Source organism: Rhinopithecus roxellana, chromosome 19, assembly GCF_007565055.1.
Source record: "Rhinopithecus roxellana isolate Shanxi Qingling chromosome 19, ASM756505v1, whole genome shotgun sequence".
Lineage (NCBI taxonomy): Eukaryota > Metazoa > Chordata > Mammalia > Primates > Cercopithecidae > Rhinopithecus > Rhinopithecus roxellana.
In genome coordinates this window covers 17,309,043-17,337,013 of record NC_044567.1, presented here as the reverse complement: position 1 = coordinate 17,337,013, position 27,971 = coordinate 17,309,043, and the positions used below count along the sequence as shown (strand labels likewise).

The 27,971-nt window shown below is 47.2% G+C and overlaps 1 long non-coding RNA gene across 1 annotated transcript; it reads right to left on the bottom strand.

The window, feature by feature from the left end:
• Positions 1-412: 412 nt before the first annotated feature.
• On the bottom strand, positions 413-15,426 carry LOC115894722. Its single transcript, XR_004054866.1, has 5 exons — positions 15,374-15,426; positions 11,011-11,271; positions 3,492-3,635; positions 1,771-1,907; positions 413-513 (listed from the first exon to the last, which is right to left on the bottom strand). It is a non-coding gene; the product is annotated as an uncharacterized LOC115894722 (long non-coding RNA).
• Between the last annotated feature and the right edge of the window lie 12,545 nt (positions 15,427-27,971).

Here is a 27,971-nt window from a genome sequence, read left to right as displayed (position 1 = left end):
CAAAAATTAGTCAGGTGTGGTGGAGGTTGCCAGGAGACTGAGGCAAGATAATCTCTTGAACCCGGGAGGTAGAGAATGCAGTGAGCCGAGATCTCACCACTGCACTCCAGCTGGGCAATAGAGCGAGACTCGGCTCAAAAATAAATAAATAAATAAATAAATAAATAAATAAATAAATAAATAAGGGAGTTTAAACCAAATTTAGGGGAGCAAACTTAGTTTTCAGAGTTTTTCTATTTTGGAATTGCAAATAAAGGATTTTAAGTTTCTACCAATTTATATTCCCACCAGCCACTTATGACTTCTCATTTCCCCATATCTTTGCCAATATGGTGTTATTAGGCTTTTTAATTTTTGCCAATCTGATGAGTGTGAAATGAAGTCTTTATTTTGATTTGAATTATCATAATGACTAGTGAGGTTGAGCATTTTTCATTTGTTTATGACAATTCCGGTTTCCTCTTCTGTGAATTTCCTGTTTCTCTTAAATTGTTCTTCTTTTATTGATGTATTCTGGACACAAACAAGTTGTAATGAATTGCCAATATCTTGCCTTTTCATATTTATGGTTTCATCATAAAGAAGTTTAAAATTTCAAGGTGGTCAAATTCATTAACATTTTCCTTTATAAATTATGTCCTTCTTATCTTATTTAAGAAACTCACCCCCCTTCAAGTTCATGGTTGTATTTGCTTGCAGATTTTTTTTAAGTTTTAAAGTTTGGCTTTTTATATTTAGTTTTAAAAAATATATCCGGAGTCTGTCTTTGTGTGTGATGTGAGGAAGGAATCTAGTTTTACATTTCGCATCTGTTAGACAGCTGTTCTGGTATCATGTACAAATTGGTGTCTTCTTTTCCCTCTGATGTGTAGTAAAACCGCCTCTGTCACAGTCCAAGTTCCCATCAATATGTGGCCCATCTCTGGGTCCTCTGTTCAGCCCCATGGTCTCTTTGTCTGTCTTGCTAATAATAATTCTTTATTATGGTAGGACAAGCCCCTCCCATCTTATTTCTCACTTTCTTCTTCAATAGTGTCCTAGCTGGTCTTGACCCCCTAGTCCTTTATTATATACATTTTTTAAAAACTTGTCTATTTCCATAGAAAAACTAGTTGGACTTTTTTTTTTTTTTTTTTTTGAGACAGAGTCTTCCTCTGTCGCCCAGGCTGGAGTGCAATGGCGTGATGTCAGCTCACTGCAACCTCCGCCTCCTAGGTTCAAGCAATTCTCCTGCCTCAGCCTCCCAAGTAACTGGGATTACAGGCATGTACCACCATGCCCAGCTAATTTTTGTATTTTTAGTAGAGATAGGGTTTTGCCATGTTGGCCCACCTGGCTGGTCTCAAACTCCTGACCTCCGGTGGTCCGCCTGCCTCAGCCTCCCAAAGTGCTGCGATTACAGGTATGAGCCACCGTGCCTGGTCAGGATTTTTTTTTTTTAAAACAAACTCAGATCACAAAAAACTGGTTGGATTTTGATGAGTATTGTCTTTGGGTCACAATTTCCCTGTTAATAAGGAGGGATGAAAATACTTATTTTATTTTTTGACACATAGTCTGGCCCTGTCACCCAGGCTGGAACGCAGTGGTGAAATAATGGCTCACTGCAGCCTCAACCTCCTGGGCTCAAGCAATCCTCCCACCTCAGCCTCCTAAGTAGCTGGGACCACAGGCATGTGCCACTATGCCTGGCTAATTTTTGTATTTTTTGTTGTGACAGTGTTTCGCCCAGGCTGGCCTCAAACTCTTGAGGCCAAGCGATCCACCTACCTCAGCCTCCCACAGTGCTGGGATTATAAGCATGAGCCACCGTACCCGGCCTGAAAATACTTTTTCTTTTCCCTCAAAGGAGAGAGGGCAGTCACACCCCACTTATTCTGAGGTTACATTTCAGCAAACTCCAAAGTCTGGAAAACAAGAGAAAATAAGAATAAGGTCAAAATAGCCTCTGATAAGCTCTAGACACCTCAGAGCCTATGTGCTAAATCACACCCACTTTTGTCACAAGTGGTCTTCTCAGGCCTCCCTCAGAACCTGTTTACGTTAGTCACTGTTCTAGGAAATTGATGGTCTGATTTCCCAGCCTACAGCAGATTTAAGGCAGCTCCAACTTAGAAGAAACATGGAGGAAAACATGCTGATAACTAACATCTGACAGAGATAGGAAAGTCCAACTACTTATCAAAACCAGCTGCAGGAACATGAGAGGGCAGCAGACCAGGGCTGCTCACTTCTGAAACCTTTGGAGGCCCCACTGCACATATGATGGACAGAAGGCAGCTCTGTTCCACACAGTCATTCAGGAGCCAGGAGTTAACCCCTCCTTGTGGATTCCGGGGCTGCTCTGGCTGTGGACATTCTAGGCAGAGTGGGAAGGTACAGTGAAGAAGTTCAAGTCCAGCATTTCCTCCTAGGCAAGTGACGGGGAAGATGCACCCACTTACTGCAATTTCATCCCATTGCTGAGAGGTTGGCACTAGGCCCTACCCAGCTGCCCAAGGACTGCGAGATGTAGTCTTTGCTGGGCATATAAGGCCTTCTAGAGCATCGTAGTGATATAGGAGTTAAGACATTTCTGGGTGGACATGGTGGCTCATGCCTGTAATCCCAACACTTTGGGAGGTCAAGGAGGGTGGATCACAAGGTCAAGAGATCGAGACCATCCTGGCCAACATGGTGAAACCCTGTCTCTACTAAAAATACAAAAATAGCTGGGCATGGTGGCGCGTGCCTGTAGTTCCAGCTACTTGGGAGGCTGAGGCAAGAGAATCGCTTGAACCCAGGAGGCGGAGGTTGCAGTGAGCCAAGATCGCACCAATGCACTCCAGCCTGGCAACAGAGCGAGACTCTGTCTCAAAAAATAAAATAAAATAGAATAAAAATGAAAGAAATTTCTTAGGCAGATAATGAGGGCAAGGATGTCCTCAGTAAGGTTTTCTTTTTAATCAAAAGCAGCCCCCAAAGCATTTCTCTTTCTAACAAAGAGCAGCCTTTAAAATCGAGCTGCAGACGTAAGATAAGCAAGCTGGAAACTTGCACGGGTGAATGCTGGCAGCTGTGCCGACAGGAAAATGCTACCTGGGGGCCAAAATGTCATGTTCAACTTTTCTTCCCTTTGTCAACCACATGTACAGTAAGGAACAGACAACATGGCGCCGGCCAGATAGAGACCCAATCTGTATAATAAAAGATTAGGGTGGAATGGCCAGCTTTTTCACGTACTATGCAAACGTCACACCTGGCCCAACCAATCGCTCAGGCCCTATGTAAATCAGACACCACCTTCTCAATTTCGTCTGTAAAACCCCGCCCTCCCCCCTTCCCTCCCCCCTCCCCCCGCCCTCCCCCCCTCCCCCCGCCCTCCCCCTCCCCCCGCCCCGTGCTTTTCACCACAAAACCGGAAGATCCATTCGGAAGCCTCTCTCTCTGCAGGAAAGAAAGCTGTTCTCTTCTCTTTCTTTGGCCTGTTTAACCTCCACTCTTAAACTCACTTCTTGTGTGTCCGTGTCTTCAATTTCCCTGGCGTGAGACAGGAAACCTCGGGTATTTGCCCCAGATAGTGACGCCGCTTCAGCAGGACCTCAGCTTTGACTCTGAGATGGGAGCCATTGGAGAGCTCTGAGTCCAGCCGTGACCTGATGTGATTTGTAAATGATCCCTCAGGTTGCTGTGTTGAGAAGGCGGAGAGGGTGCAGGTGGGGGCAGGGCAAAAACAGGGACCCCCCCCCCCGCCCCCGTTGGGATGACCTGCTCTCTGAAGCTTTCCTGGCCCCTCCTCCCCTCAGGTGGAGCTGACCTCTTCCTCTGTTGTTCTCTAGGCTTCCACATTTCCCGTAATTTAAACACTGACCGTTTACTTGTCTGTCTTCCTCTAGGTCAATATATCCACAACACCTGACCCAGAACAGGTGCTTGGCAAAGTATGTTTCCAGCATGTTCGATACAATTGAAATTACAGCTAGAACCCAGTGTGCTTGTCAATGATCTTTTTTAAAAATTTATTTATTTTTACAGACAGGGTCTTGTTTTGTTACCAGGCTGGTACAGTGGTGCCATCATAGCTCATTGTAACCTTGAACCCTCTTGAGGCTCAAGAGATCCTCCTGCCTCAGCCTCCCGAGTAACTAGGACTACAGACCATGCCACTATGCAGAGCAAATTTTAAAATCTTTTGTAGAGACAGGGTTTTGCTATATTTCCCAAGCTGGTCTAGACACCCTGGCATCAAGCAGCCCTCCCGCCGTGGCTTCCCAAAGTGCTGGGATTATGGGGATGTGCCACCATGCCTGGCCAGGGATCCTTAACTGCAGGAAACAGAAACCAACTCTGGTTGTCTTTAAATAAAAAAGAAAACTTGGGAGATGCCCAGAACCCACAGGAAGGTTGGAGAACTAGGTCTGGACAAAGAACAGGAAGCAGCAGAGAGGTTCTTGGCAGTCAGGCTGTGTGGCTGTGGTGAAGAAGTCAACTGCCTCTCCCACCTTGTTTCAAAGTCCTGGGAAGTGCTCTGACTGGAAGGGCTGAGGTCAGGTGTCGATGCTTTGGTCTCACTGGGGCAGGGAGAGGAAGAACTGGGGCAGGGAAAACCTTCAGAGACCCCTTTGGCTTCCATGATGGGAGGGCAAGGCTCCCTGATTTTGTGTCTCACCAAGACTGTGCTGGCAGGAGGCAGGCAATGGGAAGCAAGAGCAGAGAGCTGTGAGGGGGCCCAGTGCCAGCAAATGTCCATGACAATTTCCCAGGGCTGGAAAAGCACAGAGGCACGAGCTGGGAACTGGGAACTGGGCACTGTACAGGAGATGAGTCTTCCTTGTCTTTACATCCCCAGGGCTTAGCACAGCACCTAGTACTCAGATGCTCATCTGATGCTTATCCCATGAGTGGATGGATGGAGGGATGAGCTACAAAAACCCAAGGGCTGTGAGTATTCCTTCCTTCCTTCCTTCTTCTTCCTTCCTTCCTTCCTTCCTTCCTTCCTTCCTTCCTTCCTTCCTTCCTTCCTTCCTTCCTTCCTTCCTTCCTTCCTTCCTTCCCTTCCTTCCTTCCTTCCTTCCTTCCTTCCTCCTTCCTTCCTTCCTTCCTTCCTTCCTTCCTTCCTTCCTTCCTTCCTTCCTTCCTTCCTTCCTTCCCTCCTTCCTTCTTTCCGAGCCAGAGTCTTTCCATGTAACCCAGGCTGGAGTGCAGTAGCATGATCCTGGCTCACTGCAACCTCTGCCTCCTGTGCTCAAACAATCCTCCCACCTCAGCCTCCTGGGTAGCTGTGACTACAGGCACATACCACCATGCTCAGCTAATTTTTTTTTTTTTAAATTTTTAGTAGAGGCAGGGTCTCACTGTATTGCCCAGGCTGAACATTTCTAGACACATTGATTTTATGAATCAAAAGGGGATGAGATGGCAGCAGCCTCAATGAAGAGATGATTGCAAAAAAGAAAAAAAGACTTACCTCAGGGGACAAATTGTAGCACTGTTTCCAAAGGCCCCATTCATCTAGCTCTGAGAAGGATTAACATTTATTTAAATAAATTGGCCCCATGCAGTTTGGGCTGATTATGTTGGACACACTGGAGGGACTGGGCAGCGGGAGGTGGGCCAGCCTCCAGATTCTCTCAGGAAGCCATGGATCTGGCCCTGACATCCCATCCAGGAGTGGGCTCCAGCAGTCTGGGGAAGAACCAAGCAGGACGTTTTGACTACACGTGCCAAGAAGCCAGCATCTTCCAAGGAAATTCGCTGGGCTGGGCACCAAGGAGTGTCACAATCCATGCATAGTGAGTTGAGGGGTTGGCCTTAGAACCTGCCTGGAGGTCATACAGCCCAGAGGTTTCCAAATGTGCTCTTGGAGCCTGTGAAGTCACAGAAGCGTCACAGGTGCATCCAGAAGTGAAAATAAGGAGGCAACCCCTGAGCTCCTCATCCCAGTTGCCTTCGACCAGAGCAGCAACACACTTTCAGGTTTTTCAAGGGAGATTCTTTTGAATAAAGAGTTCTGTGGGCCAGGTGCACATGTAATCCCAGTACACTGGGAAGGCCAAGGTGGGAGGATCACTTGAGAACAGTCTGGGCAACACAGGAAGACCCTGTCTCGAAAGAAAGAAAGAGAGAGAGGAGAAAAGAGTTCTGTGTACAAAAAAAAAAAAAAGTTTGGGATCTACTTCAGTGTTTTCAGGAATATAGATGGGAAGGACACAGAATTACTAGTTATATGACCTTATTAAGCCTTGGTTTCCCCACCTATAAAATGTGGATAACATCAGAGGATTGTAGGCTGGTGCGGTGGCTCATGCCTGTAATCCCAGCACTTTGGGAGGCTGAGGCAGGCGGATCACCTGAGGTTGGGAGTTTGAGACCAGTCTGACCAACATGGAGAAACCCCATCTCTACTAAAAATACAAAATTAGTCGGGCATGGTGGGTGGCACGTGCCTGTAATCCCAGCTACTTGGGAGGCTGAGGCAGGAGAATAGCTTGAACCCAGGAGGCAGAGGTTGCAGTGAGCCAAGATCACCCCATTGCACTCCAGCCTGGGCAACAAGAGTGAAACTCCATCTAAAAAAAACAAAAACAAAAACACTCAGAGGATTGTGGTGAGATTAAATGGGATAATGTATGTGGCAGGATATTATTTTGAGACACTCATCGATGTTCGTTTTTCTCCCTGTATTTTCCCATTTCCTTTCCCGCATTCAAGCAGCATTGGGGGCAGGGGCAGAGTAAGGAGTACCCTAAAACTCTTTCTTAAAGGCCTGAACCCTTAGGGAACTGAGCTGTGTCTAGAAGCGAGAAAAAGTGAAGAGAAGATTCATGCAAATGCTCAAGGCACCTTGGCTAGAAGTAGAGGGGAGACTAGACCCCACACTCCTCCAGAACCAGCAGGGTCTTCCGTCCCAGAAATGAATGACAGATGGCAAGAGATCTGTGGCCCTGGAGCAGTTCTCGGGGAGGTAGTGAGATCCTCCAGGCTGACCACGTTGAAATAACAAGAAAACATTGGCCCTGAAGGGGCTCTGGGAGTGCAGCAAGGACAGCGTCAGAGTGATGGATGGTTTTCTGAGGACCAAATCCTACCATGTGATGTTGCACAAAGACCTCAAAACTAGGACATAAATCCTGGAAGAAATTACATATTTAGGTCAGGTGGGGTGGTAATCCTAGTGGCATCTGAGGCAGCTGGATTGTTTGGGCCTAGGAGTTTGAGACCAGCCTGAGCAAGATGGTGAAACCCCATCTCTACTAAAAATACAAAAATTAGCTGGGTACAGTGGCATGAACCTGTCGGCCCAGCTACTCGGGAGGCTGAGGCTGGAGAAATGCTTGAACCCTGGAGATGGAGGTTGCAGTGAGCCGAAATGGAACCACTGCACTCCAGCCTGGGCGACAGAGTGAGATCCTGTCTCCAAAAAATAAAGAAAGAAGTTACATATTTTTCCCCACCAGCCTAATGGCAAAGGAACTCCGAATCAGAAATGGGGCACAGGTACAGAAAAACAAGAAAGTTGTTCTGCTTGCCCACTGGAGCTGTCCAGGCACTAAGCGAAGGCCTGCCATGTGTGTCTAAGGCCTGGAGCCAGCCCAGAGGCTGCACCTGCATCACTCAGCCCTCTCCCTGCTCGTCTCTGTGCCTCTTCAGTCCAATGCTTCCTCCTTCCCAGGCCCCATCTGTTCTGCAGTTTTCTCTCAACCTGGCTTCCTGGGAAGGGCTGCAGCCATGTTTAAGGAGCCCATTAAAACACCCCCAAGGGCTGTTGCCTTCTTCCTCCGGGCTAACTGAATTCTTGCAGGGGCTGGGAAGAGGTGGGTGGGAGGACAGGGCAGGCTGATCCAGAGAGTCTGGCTTCCTGGGCCCCAGCCCAGCCCTCGGCAGAGCAATGTGACCTGATCCCACACTTGGCCAAGGCAGCTGCAGACATTTGCAAAGTGACAAAAGGAGAGGAGGGACCTAAGAAGAAAACAGCATTTGCACAGCACATGGAAGTGCCTGGAAATGTTTTCTGGACACATTATTCTTCTCTAGGGTGATTTTCAAGGCCAACCAAGCCTGGAGACTAAAGTTTCCAGAGGTGACTCACTGGCCCAATGTGGCCACAGCGGCTTCCTCTCTGCAGTGTGTGTGTGAGTGAAACCGCCTTTGCAAAGATTGTAACATTGAGAAAATTATGGCAGTGAAAGAGATCTAATCTAACCCACCCCCATCTTGCATCTGCCTTAATCATTCCTGGGCTTAGGCTAAGCTAACTTTGGGAGACATTTAGATTATCGTTTGTTTGTTTGTTTATTTAGAGGCAGGGTCTATTTATTTATTTATTTATTTATTTATTTATTTATTTATTTAGAGGCAGGGTCTCTCTCTGTTGCCCAGGCTGGGGTCCAGTGGTGCGATCTCAGCTCACTGCAACCTCCGCCTCCCAGGTTCAAGTGATTCTCATGCCTCAGCCTCCCAAGTAGCTGAGACAGGTCCATGCCACTACACTCAGCTAATTTTAGTGCATTTTTAGTAGAGATGGGGTTTGCCCTGTTGCCCAGGCTGGTCTCGAATTCCTGGCCTCAAGTGATCCACCCACCTTGGCCTCCGAGTGTGATGGGATTACAGGCATGAACTACAGCACCCTGCCAAGGTTATAGTTTAAATTATACTAGGCCTTCCCCAAAAGTCAACTGCCTTTTAAAGCTGATGAAAGGCCATTAGACTAGGGGGAGAAGGGGAACCTGATTTCTGATAAGGCATAGCCATTATTCCAGAGGGATCCTGCAGATAACATCACTATTGTAGACTGACCTTTTGAGATATCTTTTCAGATATTTTTTGCATGTCTGACACCCATGGCTCCACCTGGACCTGAAGGCTCCTGTGACCCCACCCAGGAGTGACTCAGTTCAAGACAACGGCTTTGACCCCCCGCCCCCCCATTTCATCTCCACTCCAACCAATCAGCAGCAAGCACCCATTGCCTGGCCACCCCCACCCCTTACCCAAACTGCTTTTGAGCCTTGGAGGAGATTGATTTGAGTGATAACTCCATCTCCTGTGTGGTGTGGCTGGCTACAAGTCAATTAAATTCTTTCCTTACTGCTATGGCATGTTCTTTATTTGTGCAGCAGGAAGGAAGAACCTATTGGTTACATAAGCATGTGTGTATATGAGTATATGTATGTATTGTGTATGTGTGAATGTATGTGTGTGTATAGTATGTGTTTGTCTACGTGTGTATAGGAACGTGTGTGTGTGTGTGTGTGTGTCCATTTCAGGACAGGGGCTCTCCCTAGATCTTTAGAGCCGGTAGGATATCATTTAGCAATCCCCCAAATCCAATCACTCCTTTTTAGAGATGTTAAAACCAAGGCCCAAGGGACACGACCTGCCTGAAATCGCACCTTTCTCCAGTGACAAAGGAGGAAGTGGCCTGGGAGTCAGAAATGGTCTCACTTGCACCCCAACTCTTGGCCCTTTTTGCTTGGTAGAGGTCATTCTCTCTTGACAGCATAGCCGCTTGATGAAAATAGAGCAGTTAGCATGTCCAGCACTAGCCCGCTCTGGGCCAAGCCCTGTGCTCTGTACCTGACATAGGTTATGTCATTCAATGTACCCCTCACAGTGATCTCTCCAAATAGACATTTTGATGTACATTTCACAGAGGTGGAAACCGAAGCTGGCCGGGTGAGTTTCATTTCCCACAGCCTGCTTACTTGTTCTATTTATGTAGCCATGACTGACATTTTTGAGGACATACTATGTGCCAGGCACTGTTCTAAGCACTTGGTACATGTTAGCTTCTTTTGTCCTCATCATAGCAGGTACTATGACCACCCTATGTTACAAATGAGGTCCCTAAGGCACAAAGTCTAAGTAATTGCTCAAGGTAAATCAGCAAGTAGAGGTCAGAAATCTAAAGGCAGTGAGGGAGGGGACCAGTGAGACCAGAAGGGAGGAAAGCCCTAGAAGTCTGAGTTAACCGCAGTGGGCAACTGGGGCTCACCCCCACCAGGGACGGCTGTGAGCCTGGGTCAAACACACTTCGAGGGTATTCAGCTGAGGGACTGTGAGTAGCCCCGTTTTTCTAAGAGATGGTTAATTATTTTTTCTCTCTTCTTTTCTCGTTCCCCTGTTCCCGTTTCCCACTTCCTACTCATTCCTTTAGACATGCAAATATAACCTTTTACCTCACCTTTCAGCAGATGTTCCCTACAGGGCAAGTTCATTTAACTTGGTGCTCCAAGATGGATCTCTCCTAGAGAGTTACCAGTTGATTTGCAAACCAAAGCCTGCCCATCAGGGAACTCTTATCCGCCACCGGGTTGCCTCAGAACTTTCACTTACCAAGAGGCTGCCTTGAGAGATAACAGCCAATTTCCGTAAGACTCCCTCCCACCTGGGGATTTCTCAGCCTAGTCCTGCTCACGAAGGCTCTAGCAGTCACCAGTTCGACTGCCCAGTAGATAAGGTACCAGAGCTAACATGCGGACCTCCACTTGCTCACTTCTTCCCCTGCCTTTTAAAAGTGCCTGCTTTCTGCTCCAAAAGTAAAGCAGTATATTTAAAGCGGGACACCTGTGCTCCTTCCCCCAAGCTAGCTTTGGACTAATTTATACCAGGCATTTATTTATTTATTTATTTATTTATTTATTTATTTATTTACTTACTTACTTACTTGAGACAGGATCTGGCTTTGTCACCCAGGCTGGAGTGCAGTAGCAGGATCTCGGCTCACTGCAACCTCTGCCTCCTGGGTTCAAGTGGTCCTCCCACCTCAGCCTCCCAAGTAGCTAAGACCACAGGTGGGGTTGGGTTACCTGGCTAATTTTTGCATTTTTCTGTAGAAACGGGTTTTCCCCATGTTGCCCAGGCAGATCTCGAACTCCTGAGCTCAAGCAATCTGCCACCCTCAGCCTCCCAAAGTGCTGGGATTACAGGCATGAGCCACGGCCTCCAGCCTAGGTGACACAGTGAGACCCCATCTCAAAAAAAAAAAAAAAAAAAAAAAAAAAAAAAAAAAATTGGACTTCGCAAACTAACCTGCCATTCGGTTACAGGATGAGGAAGTGCCTTGGAACTGCCCCTATGTGAACGAGTGCTCGTTATCCAGGAAATGTCATTAGGCAGAGATGAAGGAAGCCACCTTCCTAAAGGTGCTGTCTGCAGGTGACTTCAGGTGGCCGAGGAGATACAGGCAGGGCAGCATTTGCTACCATGTATTAGCTCTGACACTTGGTTCTCAACAAATGCTTATTTTCTTCCCTTCTCTCTACAGAACATTTTCTTTGGACCCAGATATTCCTGGAAATCAATAAAGCTGGTTTTATTATGTGTATGGCAAAATGTCATTTGCTTTTATACCACCATATGGTTTTCTTTCTTTTTTTTTTTTTTAAGACAGGGCCTCACTCTGTCACCCAGGCTGGAGTACAGTGGCACAATCTAGGCTCACTGCAGCCTTGAACTGCTGGGCTCAAATGATCCTCCCACCTCTGCCTCCCGAGTAGCTGGGACTACAGACATGTGCCACCATACCTGGCTATTTTTTGTATTAAAAAAAAAATTGGAGGCCTGTCCTGGTGGCTCACACCTGTAATCCCAACACTTTGGGAGGCTGAGGTGGGCGGATCGCCTGAGGTCAGGAGTTCAAGACCAGCCTGGCCAACATGGTCAAACCCCATATCTACTAAAAATACAAAAATTAGCCAGGTGTGGTGGTGCATGCCTGTAATCCTGGCTACTCGGGAGGCTGAGGCAGGAGAATCGCCTGAACCTGGGAGGTGGAGGTTGCATGCAGCGAGCCGAGATTGCACCACTGCACTCCACACTCTAGCCTGGGCAATAGAGTAAGACTCCATCTAAAAAATAAAATAAAATAAAATAAAAATAATTTTTAAAAATAAATAGATAGGATCTCACTATGTTGTCCAGGCTAGTTTTAAACTCCTGAGCTCAAGCAATCCACCTGCCTTGGCCTCCAAAGTGCTGGGATTAAAGGTGTGAGGCACCACGCCTGGCCCTGGCTAATTTTTGTATTTTTTGTAGAGACTAGGTTTTCGTCATGTTGCCCAGGCTGGTCTCAAACTCCTGGGCTCCAGCAGTCTGACCACCTCGGCCTCCCAAAGTGCTGGAATTACAGGCATTAGCCAGAAATGTTCATATAAAAAAATCTCACAAATGAGAAAATCTGCTTTATCAGGTTGCTACCTAATTATTACTTCCTCAACAAATGTTCATAGCAGCACTATTCACAACAGTCAAAGGGTGGAAGTAACCCAAATGTCCATCAGTGGATGAATGGATAAACAAATTGTGGTCTGTCCATACAATGGAACATTATTTGGCCTTGAAAAGGAATGAAATATTCATGCTACCACATGGATGAACCTTGAAAACATTATACTAAGTGAAAGAAACCAGGCACAGAAGGTCACATATTGTGTGATTCCACCTATATGAAATATCCAGAATAGGCAAATACACAGGAACAGAAAGCAGACTCGTTGGTGCCAGGCTGTAAGGAGAGAGGAATGCAGTGTGACTGTATAATGGGTGTGGCTCTCTTTTGGGGGTGATGGAAACGCTTTGGATCTAGATAGACGTGATGACTGCATATCATTATGAATATACTAAATGCCACTAGATTGTTCACTTTGTTATTTACTTATTTAGAGACAGAGCCTTGCTCTGTCACCCAGGCTGGAGTGCAGCCGCTCAATCTTGGCTCACTGCAACCTCCGCCTCCCGGGTTCTTTCTTTCTTTCTTTCTTTCTTTTAGGCAGGGTCTTGTTCTGCCACCCAGTCTAGAACACAGCGGCATAATCATAGTTCACTGAGCATCAACCTCCTGGGCTCAAGTGATCCTCCTGCCTCAGCCTCCCCAGTAACTGGTACTACAGGCATGCACCACCATGCCCGGCTAGTTTTTGTATTTTTAGTAGAGACAGGGTTTTGCCATGTTGGACCGGCTGGTCTTGAACTCCTGACCTCAAGTGATCCTCCTGCCTCAGCCTCCCAAAGTGCTGGGATGACTCATGAGCCACTGTGCCCAGCCGACATAACATTTTTTATTTAACGAAACTTCTACTGTCGAACACTTAAGTTGGCTTGTTTGAAACAGTAGATAATATTGTAGTCCATATCCTTGTAAAAAATATTTGAGCATATGGCAGATGATTTTCTTAGAAAAGCATCCCAACGTGGACTTACCGCATGTCCTGATTAATCTCTGTGTCCCCAGATACTCTTTGCAGCCTCCCCTACCTTTCTCTGTGTCCTGGGAGACTGAGCCAGCCCTAAGCATTGAATCACTTACTTCCTCTGGCCACTTTGAATAAGGTTCAGCCATCAAGAGGCAACAGCAAGGGGGACAGGTGACAGGAGGGGAGGGGGTATGTATTTGTCCTGCTCTCTCCCTGCTTTGCTGTGGTTCTGGCAGTGGCTGGAGCCCTAAGCCTGTAACTTGGGTGCGGCCGACCCTCTGAACTGTCTGGGGTGCTAATGGAGTCCTGCTGTTGCACAAGCTTCAACTTCCCCTCTTGGTTCCCTTAACCCAGCCCATGTTTCTGTAAATAATAACTTCACTACAACATCTCTTCAAAATCCCAGCTGGCTAGGGAGATTAGAGGGTCTTTCTAGAACACCTGCTAATATTAACAAGTTCTCCTTTGCTGGCCATTTTTTCAGTGTTCTTGGTTGTCCCCACTTGTCTATGACCTTTAGATTCACTATGTAAAATTCCCCAAAAATATCATATTGGAATTTTTATTATTAATACAATTGCACAAAACTGGCCATGTGCAGTGGCTCATACCTATAATCCCAGCACTTTGGGAGACCGAGGTGGGAGAATCGCTCAAGTACAAGAGTTTGAGACCAGGCCGGGCACAATGGCTCACGCCTTTAATCCTAGCACTTTGGGAGGCCGAGGTGGGCAGATTGGCTGAGCTCAGGAGTTTGAGACTAGCCTGGACAACATGGCAAAATTCTGTCTCTACTAAAAAACAAAAAATTAGTTGGGCATGGTGGTGCATACCTGTAATCCCAGCTACTCGGGAGGCTGAGGCATGAGAATTGCTTGAACTGGGAAGCTGGAGGTTGCAATGAGCCAAGATCACACCACTACACTCCAGCCTGGGGGACAGAGTGAGACTCTTTCCAGAAAAAATAATAATAATAATTTGAGACTAACGTGGGCAACACAGCAAGACACCATCTCTACAAAAAAATTAAAAATACATAAATTAGCTGGGCGTGGTGGCATGCACCTGTAGTCCTAGCTACTTGGGAGGCTGAGGTGGGAGGATCACAGGAGCTCAAGAGTTTGGGGTTACAGTGAGCCATGAGCACACCACTGCACTCCAGCCTGGGCAACATAGCAAGAGGCTGTCTCTAATTTTTTAAAAAATAAAAAAATATATGCTACAAAAATAATCACACAAAACTTATATATTAATTTGGCCAGAACCGGCATCTTTCCATTTACAAGTGTCACATGCCTTTCCATGTATGTAAACTTTATTTAAAACCTCTTAGTTAAGTTTTTGTTGTTTATAGGACATGCACATTTTGTGTCAAGCTTATATCTAGGTATTTTATAAATGACCATGAAAAAATTCACTTTCAAGCATTAAAGAAATGCAAATTATGAGAGAACAATGAGATGGTATTTTTGCCTTTCAAATTGGGATGTAGTTTTACAAATAATACTCAACCTTAGAATGGTGTAGTTTAAAGGGCATTCTCACATGCTTCTGGGAGGATGTGCTTTAGTCTATGAACATTCTGGAGGAAGGTTTGACATTTTGTATAACAAGAATTTAAAATGTTGGCCAGGGGTGGTGGCTCATGCCTGTAATTCCAGCACTTTAGGAGGCTGAGGCAAGACGACTGCTTGAGCCCAGGAGTTCAAAGCCAGCCTGGGCAACATAGCCAGACGATGTCTCTATTAAAAATAAATAATAATAAATTTAAAGAAAGAATTTAAAATGTTTATGTCCTTTTAAATGAAATCTTTCCTCTCCAGTTTTCCTGTGCAGATGCTTCATTCAAGCCTGCTTTTAGTTGGAGCTTAAAAACAATGTGAATAAATGTCCTAAATCCATAATTAGCAGCCTAATATGATTTTTTTTTTAAAAGAAGTCCATATCCTTTGGCTTAATGTATAAGGTCAGGGTCCTGGCCAGAAATAGGTCCGAGCTTTTAGTTTATCATTAAGGTGATATTTCAAACCAGTGAGGAAATATTCTACTAAAAGAGAAAGGCTGAGCTGGGCATGTTGGCCCATGCCTGTAATCCCAGCACTTTGGGAGGCCGAGGCGGGTGGATCACTTGATGTGAGGAATTCAAGACCAGCCTGGTCAACGTGGTGAAAACCCATCTCTACTAAGAATGCCAAACTTACCTGGGCATGGTGGCACGCGTCTATAATCCCAGCTACTGGGAAGGCTGAGCCAGGAGAATCACTTGAACCTGAGAGGCCGAGGTTGCAGTGAGCAGAGATTGTGCCACTGCACTCCAGCCTGGGAGACAAAAGCAAGACTGTCTGAAAAAAAACAAACAAACAAACAGACAGACAAACAAAAAAGAGAGAGAGAAAGGCTGAATAATGACCTATGAAAAGTTGAGTATTCGGAAAAAAATAAGTTTAGATCTTTATCTTCCACTTTATATCAAAATTAGTCCCAGGTGGATTTAAAAGCTACATGAAGGAGTAAGGGAAATGGAGGGAGGGAAGGGGAGAAGAGGAGGAGAAAAGAAAAAATATAGATCTGAAATGTCTGTATGATACTCAGATGGGAGCAGTTTTACAATTAAAAAAAAAAAAACAAAGGGAGAAAGAATAAAGGAAAACATCAAGGCCGGGAGTAGTGGCTCAAGCCTGTAATCCCAGCACTTTGGGAGGCCCAAGGCAGACAAGTTGCTTGAGCCCAGGAGTTCAAGACCAGCCTGGGCAACATAGCGACACTTCCTCTCTACAAGTTACAAAAATTAGCCAAGCGTAGTGGTGTGCACCTATATGGTTCCAGCTACTAGGGAGGCTAACTAAGGTGGGAGGATGGCTTGAGCTGGAAGGCGGAGGTTGCAGGGAGCCAAGATCATGCCACTGTACTCCAGCCTGGGTGACAGAGTGAAACTCTGCTTCAAAAATAAAAAAAGAAAGGAAAAGTAAAACATCAAAAGGTCATCCCACATCAAAACGTCGTGTGGTGTATCAAATATCACCAAAAAACAAAATCAGACGGTAAACTACTAAGCTTAGAAAAATATTTGCAACACATTTGACAGAACTGATATTTTTTAACTGCTTCTGTACATCAACAAGAGAAAAAATAGAAAATGGAAAAGCAGACCAAAGATATGAATAGGCAACTCACAAAAGGAGTAAGTCAAATCTATTTTTAAAATGTAGCAGACACGTAGTCTTGGAGACGCAACAAGCAGGGCTGCGGACCAGGCTTTCAGCAGGAAAGGCATTCACCCCTTCTCCAGCTGCGAGGCGGGGCCCCAGGTCCCTCTCTGGAGGGGTCTCCAGGGAGCGGAGCTCTGAGATGCCGTTTCCCGGGGCGTCTGGGAGGGGTTGGAGAAACAAGCATTTCCTAGGGCTGAGCCCACTTGCCCTCTAGGGGTTGGCGGTTCCTCCCCCTTTCTTCCCCGCCACATGGCTGGACTCCGAGGGGAGGGCGCTGGCGCTTCCAATGGCACCGCAGCTCGTGGGGAGCTCGGGCGCTGCCTCTCGGGCGGCTTCCCCAGCCCTCGCGGCTTGCGGCCACCGGAGGGCGGTGTTGTCCAGGAAACGCCGGAGCTGGGGGCTCACAAAGGCCCCTTTCTCCTCCACCGGAGATGAGTCATAGCCCAGGCAGGGTCGGAAGGGCAGCCGCTCCAGGGCGACTGCAGAGCCACGCCTCCAAGTTACCCTGGACGCCCGCGCCAGCCTTGTCTGCTTCTCCTCGGGCTTGGCAGGCCACAGGGAAAACTGGGTCAGGCCGGTGGCCTAGTTCGCTGGTTCACAGCGTGAACGCCGGCAGGAGGTGACTAGGAAGGGCATCTCTACTTACTGTCTGGCTCATTAATGTGACAAATATCTGAAGAGCCCCTACTAAGTGCCAGGCCCCGTGCCTGACAACCAGTTGCTAGTGAACTCCCAAATCCTGGGTCACCTGAGTTTAGAATGTGTCATCTCAGGACCCTGCGGGCTGTGTCTGCCTGGGCAGGTCACCAAATCACTGATCTTGTCACATCTCAGGTTCAGCTGCCCACATTGCAATACATCCCCTGGCCCCCTGGCATTGGATTCCCTTGAGGTCTAACCCTGCCCCACTCCTCTGACTGGCTTTTACCAGGTGGCCCTGACTTTGGTCCCCACCCCTGCCTGGCAATCCCCCTACCCACATCCTGCTCCTGTGAGCCCAGGCCTGTCTTCCTATGGCAGCCTGCAGTGACCTTCCACACCCACCCGAGCCCAGTCTCCTCTCTGCTTCTGACTCTGCCCTAGGATGTCTGAGGATGCCATTTCTCTTTCCCTCCAAAATTCTTTTTGCTAATAAGGAGGACACTTTTGTCACCCAGTCCAAAGGTGTAAGCTGCTGGGCCTCAGTGGAACGAGAAGCAGCCTGTATAGGCCTGGTCTGCTCAGCTGAATGGGAGGAGACCTGGGAGGGATGGACCTCTCAGAGGAGAGGAGGTCAACCATGGGCCTGAGCTGCATGAAGACCTCACGTGCCAGGAGGGAGGTCAGCAAGGGCATGAGACCAAGGAGGGCACTGAGTCCAGAGTCCAGTGGCCCTTCCTCTCCTTTCTTTTCTTTTCTCTCTCTCTCTTTTTTTTTTCCTTGAGATGGAGTCTCACTCTGTAGCTTAGGCTGGAGTCCAGTGGCACAATCTTGGCTCACTGCAGCCTCCACCTCCCAGGTTCAAGTGATCTTCCTGCCTCAGCCTCCCAAGTAATTGGGACTACAGATGCACACCACCACGCCTGGCTAATTTTTGTATTTTTAGTAGAGATAGGGTTTCACCATGTTGACCAGGCTGGTCTTGAACTCCTGGCCTCAAGTGATCTGCCCTCTTTGGCCTCCCAAAGTGAACCACCAGGCCTGGCTCCTTTCCTTTTTTCTTTCCTTCCTCTTCTTTCCCTGCCCTCCCTTGAGGTTGCAGCCGAGCAGCTGGGCTGCAGCTGGGCCTCCCTCATGCTGAGTTTTGCTAACATAGTGCCTTCTTGTTCGCTCCCCCTCGCACCTTCCTGCCACCCCATGTGCCATTTCCCAGTGACTCTGGAGCATCTGAGATGCCTCTGCCTGCATTATGGGTGGGCACACTGAGGCTCAGAAGAGCTAATGACTTGCCAGGAAGCACAGCCATTGGCAGGAGTGGGCAGAGTGGCAGAGGGATCAACTCTCTCTCACCCCAACTTGTGAGGACATGCCCAGAACACATGGGAAAGCAAGTGCCCTGTGTCTTTGCTGGGATGACACTGTTCACAGACTTGAAGGCATCAATTTGTCTTTAGCATTAAAAAAATTTTTTAATGCTTGCTGCAGAATATCCAAACAATAGAGATGTGTATAAAATAGAACCAAACAAAAGTCCAGTTCTCCCCCAACTCACTTCTCACTGTTGTAACCACAAATAATGGACCCCTCCTCTCGGCCAAAGGCATTCCAGAGTTACCTGAAAATCTAGTCAGGCCATGATGGAGGAGGGGGTGGGAGATGCCTCATTATACCCTCCAGCATTCACATCAACGGAGACCTTCGGTCTGATAAGAAACAATACAGTCTATTCTCCCTAAATCCTGCTACTTGAAGGCTTCCTCTGTGTGATAAAACCTAGGTCTTCGCAACCTCTTATCATAACCCAGACATTCCTTTCTACTGATAATAACTCTTTCAATCAATTGCCAATCAGAAAGTTTTAAAATCTGACCTCTGGAAGCTGTGCCCTACTTTGACTTGTCCTGCCCTTCCAGATCAAACCAATGTAAACTTTGCCTGTATTGATTGATGTATTGTCTTCCTAAAATGTATGAAAGCGGCTGGGTGCAGTGGCTCATCCCTGTAATCCCAACACTTTGGGAGGCTGAGGCAGGTGGATCACCTGAGGTCGGAAGTTTGAGACCAGCCTGACCAACATGGAGAAGCCTCGTCTCAACTAAAAATACAAAAGTAACCAGGGCGTAGTGGCACATGCCTGTAGTCCTAGCTACTCGGGAGGCTGAGGCAGGAGAATCGCTTGAACCCGGGAGGCGGAGGTTTCCGTGAGCTGAGATCACAGCATTGCACTCCAGCCTGGACAAGAAGAGCGAAACACTGTCTCAAAAAAAAAGAAAAGAAAAAGAAAAAAAAATAAAAGGTATGAAAGCAAGCTGTACCCCTACCACGTTGGGCACATGTCATCAAGACCTCTTGAGGCTGTGCCATGGGCACATCCTTAACCTTGGCAAAATAAACTTTCTAAATTAACTGAGACCTGTCTCAGATATTTTGGGTTCACACTGTTAAGAGTTTGGTATATGGCTGGGCTCAGTGGCTCACACCTGTAATCCCAGTACTTTGAGAGGCTGAGGCAGGCCGATCACCTGAGGTTGGGAGTTCGAGACCAGTCTGAACCGCGTCTCTACTAAAAATACAAAATTAGCTGGGCGTGGTGGTGCATTCCTGTAATCCCAGGTTCTCGGGAGGCAGAGACAGGAGAATTGCTTGAACCTGGGAGGCAGATGTTGCCGTGAGCCAAGATCGCACTCTTGTACTCCATCCTGGGCAACAAGAGCGAAACTCTGTCTCAAAAAAAACAAAAAAACAAAAAAAAGAGTTTGGTATAAATCCATCCTTCTAAGCTTTGCAACACATTGTATATATATGTAAATATATATGTGTATAAATATACATTTGTATATGTGTGTGTATATATATATATTTGTGTATGTGTATACTACAATTATAATCACTGAACTTACCATTCTGAAAGTTCTGTGTTCTCTTCCTACAGCTTCATGGCTTTCTTTGTAAAGGCTCCTAACATCCTGCCACATGGTGAACCTGGCCCTCCCTATGGCTGGGCAGTTAGGGAGATTAGCTTTATGGTACATGTCTGGGTGCATGCTGTGGGAAACTCTATGGAGAATAACTTTCTACACGTGGACATGCATGCGTCTTCTGGGCTCTTTAAAAGTTTGTGATGACAAGAGGCTGACAGGGGCACAGCAGGCTGCATGGAATTGCCACTCTGAGCAGTGCACTGTCGGCCTCAAGTCACCCCTCCCTTGACACCTGCTCACCCACCCCCTCTCCCGTTCCTCATCCCCAGGGCAGGAAGCAGTCCCATCTAAAGCTTCTGTCTTCCCATGTGGCCTCTGTGGTCCTTCTGGCACCCCTGACCCCCTCAACCACCTTATTTGTCATCAAACATCTCCACCATCCTCAGGCTCTTAGGACAGATGAACAAATGTCTGGTACAACGCACAACCCAGTTAGCCACAGACTAAGCCTCCTTTTGCAACCCTGCCCACCAGCTTTGCTAATAACCCTTTTTTCTCTCCTTTTGAAGCAGTGGCAAAGATACAGATGCAGCTTATTTTCAGATGCAAATCAATGCATCTCTACTGCTGCAGGCTGGGTTGCTGGGCCTAGCTTTGCCGGATTGCATCTGCTTATTGTCTAAATACAGGCTGGGGTCTACCCTGGTCTGGGGGTCCACCCTAGTGGTGCCAGGTGATTGGTGCGGTTTTGTGGAGCCCCTCTGCTCACTGGGCTTCGATCCAGTCCCTGGGGGATGAGACGAGAAATAAAGAACAGAATCTCTGTTCCATGTTCTGCCTAGTACTGAGGGCTTCTGAATACCTCTTACAGTGGACTTCTGCCATAACCTGCATAGTTTTTTGTTTTGTTTTGTTTTGTTTGTTTGTTTGTTTTTTGAGATGGAGTCTTGCTCTGTCGCCAGGCTGGAGTGCAGTGGTGCAGTCTTGGCTCACTGCAACTTCTGCCTCCCAGGTTCAAGTGATTCTACTGCCTCAGCCTCCCAAGTAGCTGGGATTACAGGCACCTGCCACCGCACCTGGCTAACTTTTGTATTTTTAGTAGAAACGGGGTTTCACCATCTTGGCCAGGCTGGTCTCAAACTCCTGATCTCATGATCCACCCACCTGAGCCTCCCAAAGTGCTGGGATTACAGGCATGAGCCATTGCGCCTGGACCTTGTTTTTTTTTTTTTTTTTTTTTTTTTTTTTTTTTTTTTAGACTCGGTCTCACTCTGTCACCCAGGCTGGAGTGCAGTGGTGCAATCTCAGCTCACTTCAGCCTCCACCTCCTGGGCTCAAGTGATCCTCCCAGCTGAGCCTCCCAAGTGTCTGGGACTGCAGGGGTACACCACCACCCCAGCTGATTGTTTTAGTTTTTTTGGTAGAGATGGGTTTTCACCATGTTGCTCAGGCTGGTCTCAAACTTCTGGGCTCAAGGGATCCACCTGCCTCAACCTTAAAAATTGCTGGGTTTACAGGTGTGAGGCATGAGCCACCGCACCTGGTCCCTGCACAGTTTTCAAGCTTTGCCTCCCTCTTGCTCACCTCTTCCCACCTGCCCCCTGGCGTGCTGCCCCGCTAAGAAAAGAGTGCGTGTGATTCTTCTTCACAGAATTATATTGCAGTATGAGTGTTAGGAACCAGCATAATACAATAGTGTCTGATGTTCAGACCAGTTCAACGAGTGTTCTCAGAGAACCTTCCGTGTGTCTGGCACACCATGCCACACAAAGTGCGTCACTATCTACATCGGGAAACTAGATGGAAAAATGTCTAGACTCCTGGTCTGCTCACAAGACAGATATATAAACAATTATAATACAATGTGATGGGAACAAGAGAGGTTGGTGACATTAAATGATAATGTGGAATATTTATTATCTGTGGAATGTTTGGGGAGAAATGTTCCCAATCTATCTTCTTTCCTTTTTTACTTGCACATCTCACCTCAAAGTTATATGTTCTGTGTGTGAGCCTCTTGCTCTTGAAATCTCGTTGCCTCAAGGGAACATTTTCAGATTAGACCCAGGAAAGATAGTACTCTTCCCAGTCTAAGTGCAAAAGCCCCATGACTCTGGCCCACTTCACAGTCGTACGTGTATCCTCCATCCTCTCTGTAACTTAATATTCCATCCACCTTTAACAAGCTTTTCTCTTCATTTGTGACTGGATTGGGGATGTGAACCCCACAGATGAAGAAGCTGCCTGTGGAACTCACTGGGTACCAAAGCTTTTTTGGCAAGATAATGCCCAGTGCTGGTGAGGTTCTGGCGAGATTGTCACTTGCAGATACACACTGGTGCTGGTGGTTTAAATGGACTCTGCACTTTTGGAAAGCAATCTGAAAGCATGAACAAGAGCTATGAAGCATAACTACTTTTTTTTTTTTTTAGACAGGGTCTTGCTCGTCACCCAGGCTGGGGTACAATGGTGTGATCACGGCTTACCTGCAACCTGCATCTCTCAGGCTCAAGTGATCCTCCCACGTCAGCTTCCTGGGTAGCTGGGATTACAGGCATGCACCACCACGCCCAGCTAATTTTTATATTTTCTGTAGACGCGGGGTTTCTCCATATTGGCCAGGTTGATCTCGAACTCTTGACTTCAAGTGATCTGTCCACCTTGGCCTCCCAAAGTGCAGGGATTACAGGCATGAGCCACCGCTCCCAGCCTATGAAGCAGAACTTCTGACCCACTAGATGCACAGTTTTTGTCCAGCTTTGAGATTACAAAAGCTTCATTCCTCGAGGAGCTATCTTTAAAAGGAGAAAATACTTGAAGTGTCCACCCACAGGGAAATTGTTAATTAGGCTGAAAGCTCCTTCAATACACAGGCTTTTCCCTATGCAGAAAGCATAGGACAGGCAGTGGGCCAGAGTAGGTCCTCAGTAGATGTTTGAGAACCTGTGAGGCGAGGGAAAAGGCAGTGCAGCAGTTAGAAACACAGTTCCTAGGGCCAGCCTGCTGGGTTCAAATCCCAGTTCTGCAGTAACTTGCTGTGCAACCTAGGGAAAATTATGTACCCCTCTGTGCCTCAGTTTCCTCTTCTGTAAAATAAGGATGATGATTAGAGTAGAACCAAATTTACAGGATTATAATAATTAAAGAAGGTAAAATAGGTGAGGTATACATGACTGAATATTAGCTATGACTATTTTCATTGAATAAATTAAAATGTTCTGAGAGATGATGTGGCAATTTTAAATGATAATAATTAATACTATGTGGCAAAGCAGAATGAATATTAATGATGTCATAGCCTTCACCCTGCTCCTCCTGCCTCTTGCCTTGCACTCTCTGGTACATTATTTCCCAGCTGTCCTATAGCTGACAAGCAAAAGTAACCCTGTCCCTGCACTGCTATGCTTTGATTGTGTCAGTTTCCCTAAAATACTGGAAACTCCTTCACACCCCGATACCCCTACTGCCCCCTCACGCAACTTAGCAAACTCATAGTCATCTGTCCAGACTTAAATTATACCTAGCACCTTCCTTCCTTGACACACCTGAGCATTGCTGCTCATTGTTTCTGAATCATAACAGTTGATTAAGAGACAAACATGTGACTGGCCCCGCCTGCCCTCCAGGTCTGGGGCTAGACAGTCATGCACACAAACACTGTCAATGCCAAAGAGCTGGCTAAGACCCCTTTCTGGCCCCTTGATCTCTTCCCTCTGTCCCTTCCATCTCTCTGCATTGCTTTTCCAACTTAAGTCTTTTCAAACCACTCTCATAATTTGAGCCACACCTGCCAGTCATCTGTATTATTCACTACTTAATATTTTCAAAAATCGAGTCTCTCTCTTTTTTTTTTTTTTTTGAGATGGAGTCTTGCTCTGCTCAGGCTGGAGTGTAGTGGCACGATCTTGGCTCACTGTAACCTTCACCTCCCAGGTTCAAGCGATTCTCCTGCCTCAGGCTCCCAAGTACCTAGAACTACAGGCATGTGCCACCATGCCCAGCTAATTTTTGTATATTTAGTAGAGACGAGATTTCACCGTGTTGGCCAGGCTGGTTTCGAACTCCCGACCTCAGGTGATCTACCCACCTCAGTCTCCCAAAGTGCTGGGATTACAGGTATGAGCCACCGTGCCTGGCCTCAACTCTCTCTTTAAAAACATAAATATATTTCTTTTAGCAGGCCTAGGAGGAGACTGGAGGGCCAGCTGGATCATGGAAGAGTGGGGAGAAGAACCAGAGCAGGAGGTCTGGGCTTGGGAAAGCCTGGAGGGATTGGACAGGGTCCAGACAGGGGAGGGCCCAGGGCAGTCAAGAGTTTAAAGGCCCAGCCTGGGTCAGATCTGCATTTTAGGAAGATTCCCTGTGGCTACCAGGGGCAGGCTGGACAAAGGTCTGTGAAGACAACATCAGCAAGGGTGGATGCCAGGAGTTTATATCCAACACTGGGAAAATGAATTCCAAATGTGGAGTGCATACATTTTTCTCTGGGAGTGAATTCCAAATGTGGAGTGCATACATTTTCCCTGGTATCCATGGGCTCTTAACTCTGAGAGAGTTAAGAATAAAGTTTCTCCCGAGGCCGAGCGTGGTGGCTCACGCCTGTAATCCCAGCACTTTGGGAGGCTGAGACGGGTGGATCACCAGGTCAGGAGTTCAAGACCAGTCTGGCCAAGATGGTGAAACCCTTTCTCTACTAAAAACACAAAAAATTATCCTGGCACAGTGGCAGATGCCTGTAATCCCAGCTACTTGGGAGGCTGAGGCAGGAGAATCGCTTGAATTCGGAGGGCAGAGGTTGCAGTGAGCCAAGATCACGCCACTGCACTCCAGCCTGGGCGACAGGGTAAGACTCTATCTCAAAAAAAAAAAAAAAAAAAAAAAGAATAAGGTTTCTCCCAACCAGGAACTGATGTTGAAGCTGCCTGGAGACAGACAGGGCCAACTCTTTGGCAGCCAGTTCCCCAGTGTAGGGTGTGGTATCCTGCGATGACATTCCCCACCTGGCTGGCCCTGTGTGCTCAGATGCAGTCCTGATGGCTGAGTCCCTGAGGGACTGCCAGGCTCTGCAGCTGCCTCTTCTCTTCAGGCCTTATTCAGCCCAAGAGCAGGTCCACAACTATCTACGGAATTAGCCTTGAATGGCAGGAATTGCAGAAGTGAGCCCTAAAGTGTGCCTTGAACTGGGAAGGGGCAGCCAAGTAGGGAGGCAGATGGGCGGAGCAGCAGGCACCGCCCCATGTGGAGTTTCCCAGCTTCCTCCTTGGTTTCTGGTGCTTTCTGCTGTAGTCTCGTCGGCTATAGGGGCTGCTGGAGCATTGGTTCCAGTAATAGGATTGAAAGAAAACAGCACCTTAGTTTATCAGTCTGGGCTCTGCTACTAACGCCCATCTTGTCTTGGTCAAGTTGATTGACTTTAGGAACATGAAGGGGTTTGAATCACATTGGTGGTTTTCAGCAGGGGACATACCTCTGTGTGGCCTGGGTTGTGGTTTGGACTTAAAATCTCCAGGCAATGGGCCTGGTAGAAATGTTTTCAGAAATTCAGAAACTGTGAAGGTCAACACCAGTCTTCGTTCATCTCTGAAGTCCTTGTAACCCCGCATTTTCTGGTGAGGTCCATTGGGCACATTCTCTCACTTTGGGGGTGGTGTGGGTATAGAACCCCAGCATTGTACCAAGAACTTGCAGCATACTAAAGAAAGACAGCACTTATATTGTCCAGGCCAGCCCTATTCCAGGTTCAGTACTATTAAGTCTCTAATCCTCATAACAACTCCATGAGGATGCAACTTCTATTATCCCCATTTTACAGTGAAGGAAAGAGACGCAGAAAGGTTCAGTTACTTGCTAGTGAGTAGAGAGCTGGGATGCCTACCCTAGTAGTGTGCTGTCAATCATCTCTGTTGTCTCCTGTGCAAGCAAGGAAGGCTGTGATTAGTGATCCTGCATGTGGCCCATTATGGCAATTATGAGGTTGTCGTTTCCTCAGCTGTTTAGGAGTTTGCAGGTCTATTATTATCTGTGCCCTAGACTGAGTTCCTAGAAGGCAGAAACTGTCGATAGCTGCAGCACCCAGTAGTCTGGCATATGGCAAGTGTTCAATTGCTGCTGAGTGAATACATAAATGCATGCATGAATTAATGAATGAATGAGTGAGTGAGTGCATGGATAACCAGTGCTGGGACAGAGAGAGGCACGGGATGCTGAGGAATCCAGGGCAGTCACTGTCAGGGCAGAGGCTCAGAATCAGGCCCCAGAGGGTGGTTTGTGCCGTGATCTGTCCATACCCAAGGGGCCCCTAAACAATATCGTCTGTGTCTTTGTACACAGCCCACCCTGTGGAGTTGGCCCAAGTACTGGTTGTAGCAAAAACCTCCGCCCAGCCCGGGCTGCAGCCTTCCCCGCCCTGGCAGGCTCTCCAGTGGAAGGAGGCTCTTCCCCTGGGCTCCAGGGCTTGTGTCTTGGGGACAGGAAGTCAAGCTGGATTTTCACCCACTTCTCTGCCTCCCTCCCATCTCTCCCCGATCTTCTGACCATTCACAGGAAGTCCATGGTGGGGTGTGGCTGTTTTTAAGGACTTTGGCATTGTTTCAGGAACGAAAAAAAAAAAAAGCTAAACAACAGCTAAAAACACTAAAACAATTCGATGATTTGCTTCAAATTTTTATGGGGGATGGCATATTCATAAATAGCCAGGCTGGTGGTGGTGTGGAGATGTGATCTTTTGGGCATATTAATAACATCCCCCTCCCTCACCAAGACAAGGCCCTATGTTAAGTGCTTATGGGGCTTGATCTTATTTAATCCATACGTCCCTGGGCCATAACTGTGATTATGAGGAGCAATTTCAGAGAGGTTAAGGGGCTTACCCAAGGGCACACAGCTGCAAAGTGGTTAGAGCAAAGATCTTAAGCCATGTATTTCTTTTTTTTTCTTTTTTTTTTGAGACGGAGTCTCGCTCTGTCACCCAGGCTGGAGTGCAGTGGCTGGAGTGCAGTGGCCGGATCTCAGCTCACTGCAAGCTCTGCCTCCCGGGTTCACGCCATTCTCCTGCCTCAGCCTCCCGGGTAGCTGGGACTACAGGCGCCGCCACCTCGCCCGGCTAGTTTTTTGTAGTTTTTAGTAGAGACGGGGTTTCACCGTGTTAGCCAGGATGGTCTCGATCTCCTGTCCTCGTGATCCGCCCGTCTCGGCCTCCCAAAGTGCTGGGATTACAGGCTTGAGCCACCGCGCCCGGCCTTTTTTTCTTCTTTTGTGAAAGGGTCTTACTCTGTTGTCTAGGCTTGAGGGCAGTGATGCAAACATGGCTCACTGCAACCTGGACCTCCCGGGCTCAAGTGATCTTCCCACCTTACCCTCCCATGTAGTTGGGACCACAGACACAGGCCACCATACCCAGCCTGTATGGTTTTTTGTAGGAACAGGGTCTCTGTTGCCCAGGCTGGCCTGTAACTCCTGGACTCAAGCAATCCTCCCCACAATTCCTCCCAAAGTGCTGAAATTACAGACGTGAACCACTGCACCTGGCCTCAAGTATTTCTTGATTCTGGAGTCAGATAGCCTGGGCTTGAATCCTGACTCTGCTATTTACTATCAGGTGACTTCTGGCGAGTTAGTTAACCCCTCTGTGCCTCAGTTTCCTCATTTATAAAATGAAGATAACTGTTTCATAGGGTTGTTGTGAGGATTCAGTTATACACATTATGCACTTAGAACAGTGCCTGAATCATGGAGAAAGTTCATAAATGTTAACTATATTTCTATTTTAATACAAATGAAAATTAACACTTTAATACAAATAGAAATTAACACTTCACTTACTATCTGTTTCTGGTGTCTTTTACTGCTGACATTACACAGCATTCCACTGACCTTTGACTTTTATATATACATTCTTCTGACTTTGTGTTTATCAAATCCTCAATGACACTTAGAATCTGTACCATTATCGGCCGGGCGCGGTGGCTCAAGCCTGTAATCCCAGCACTTTGGGAGGCCGAGACGGGCGGATCACGAGGTCAGGAGATCGA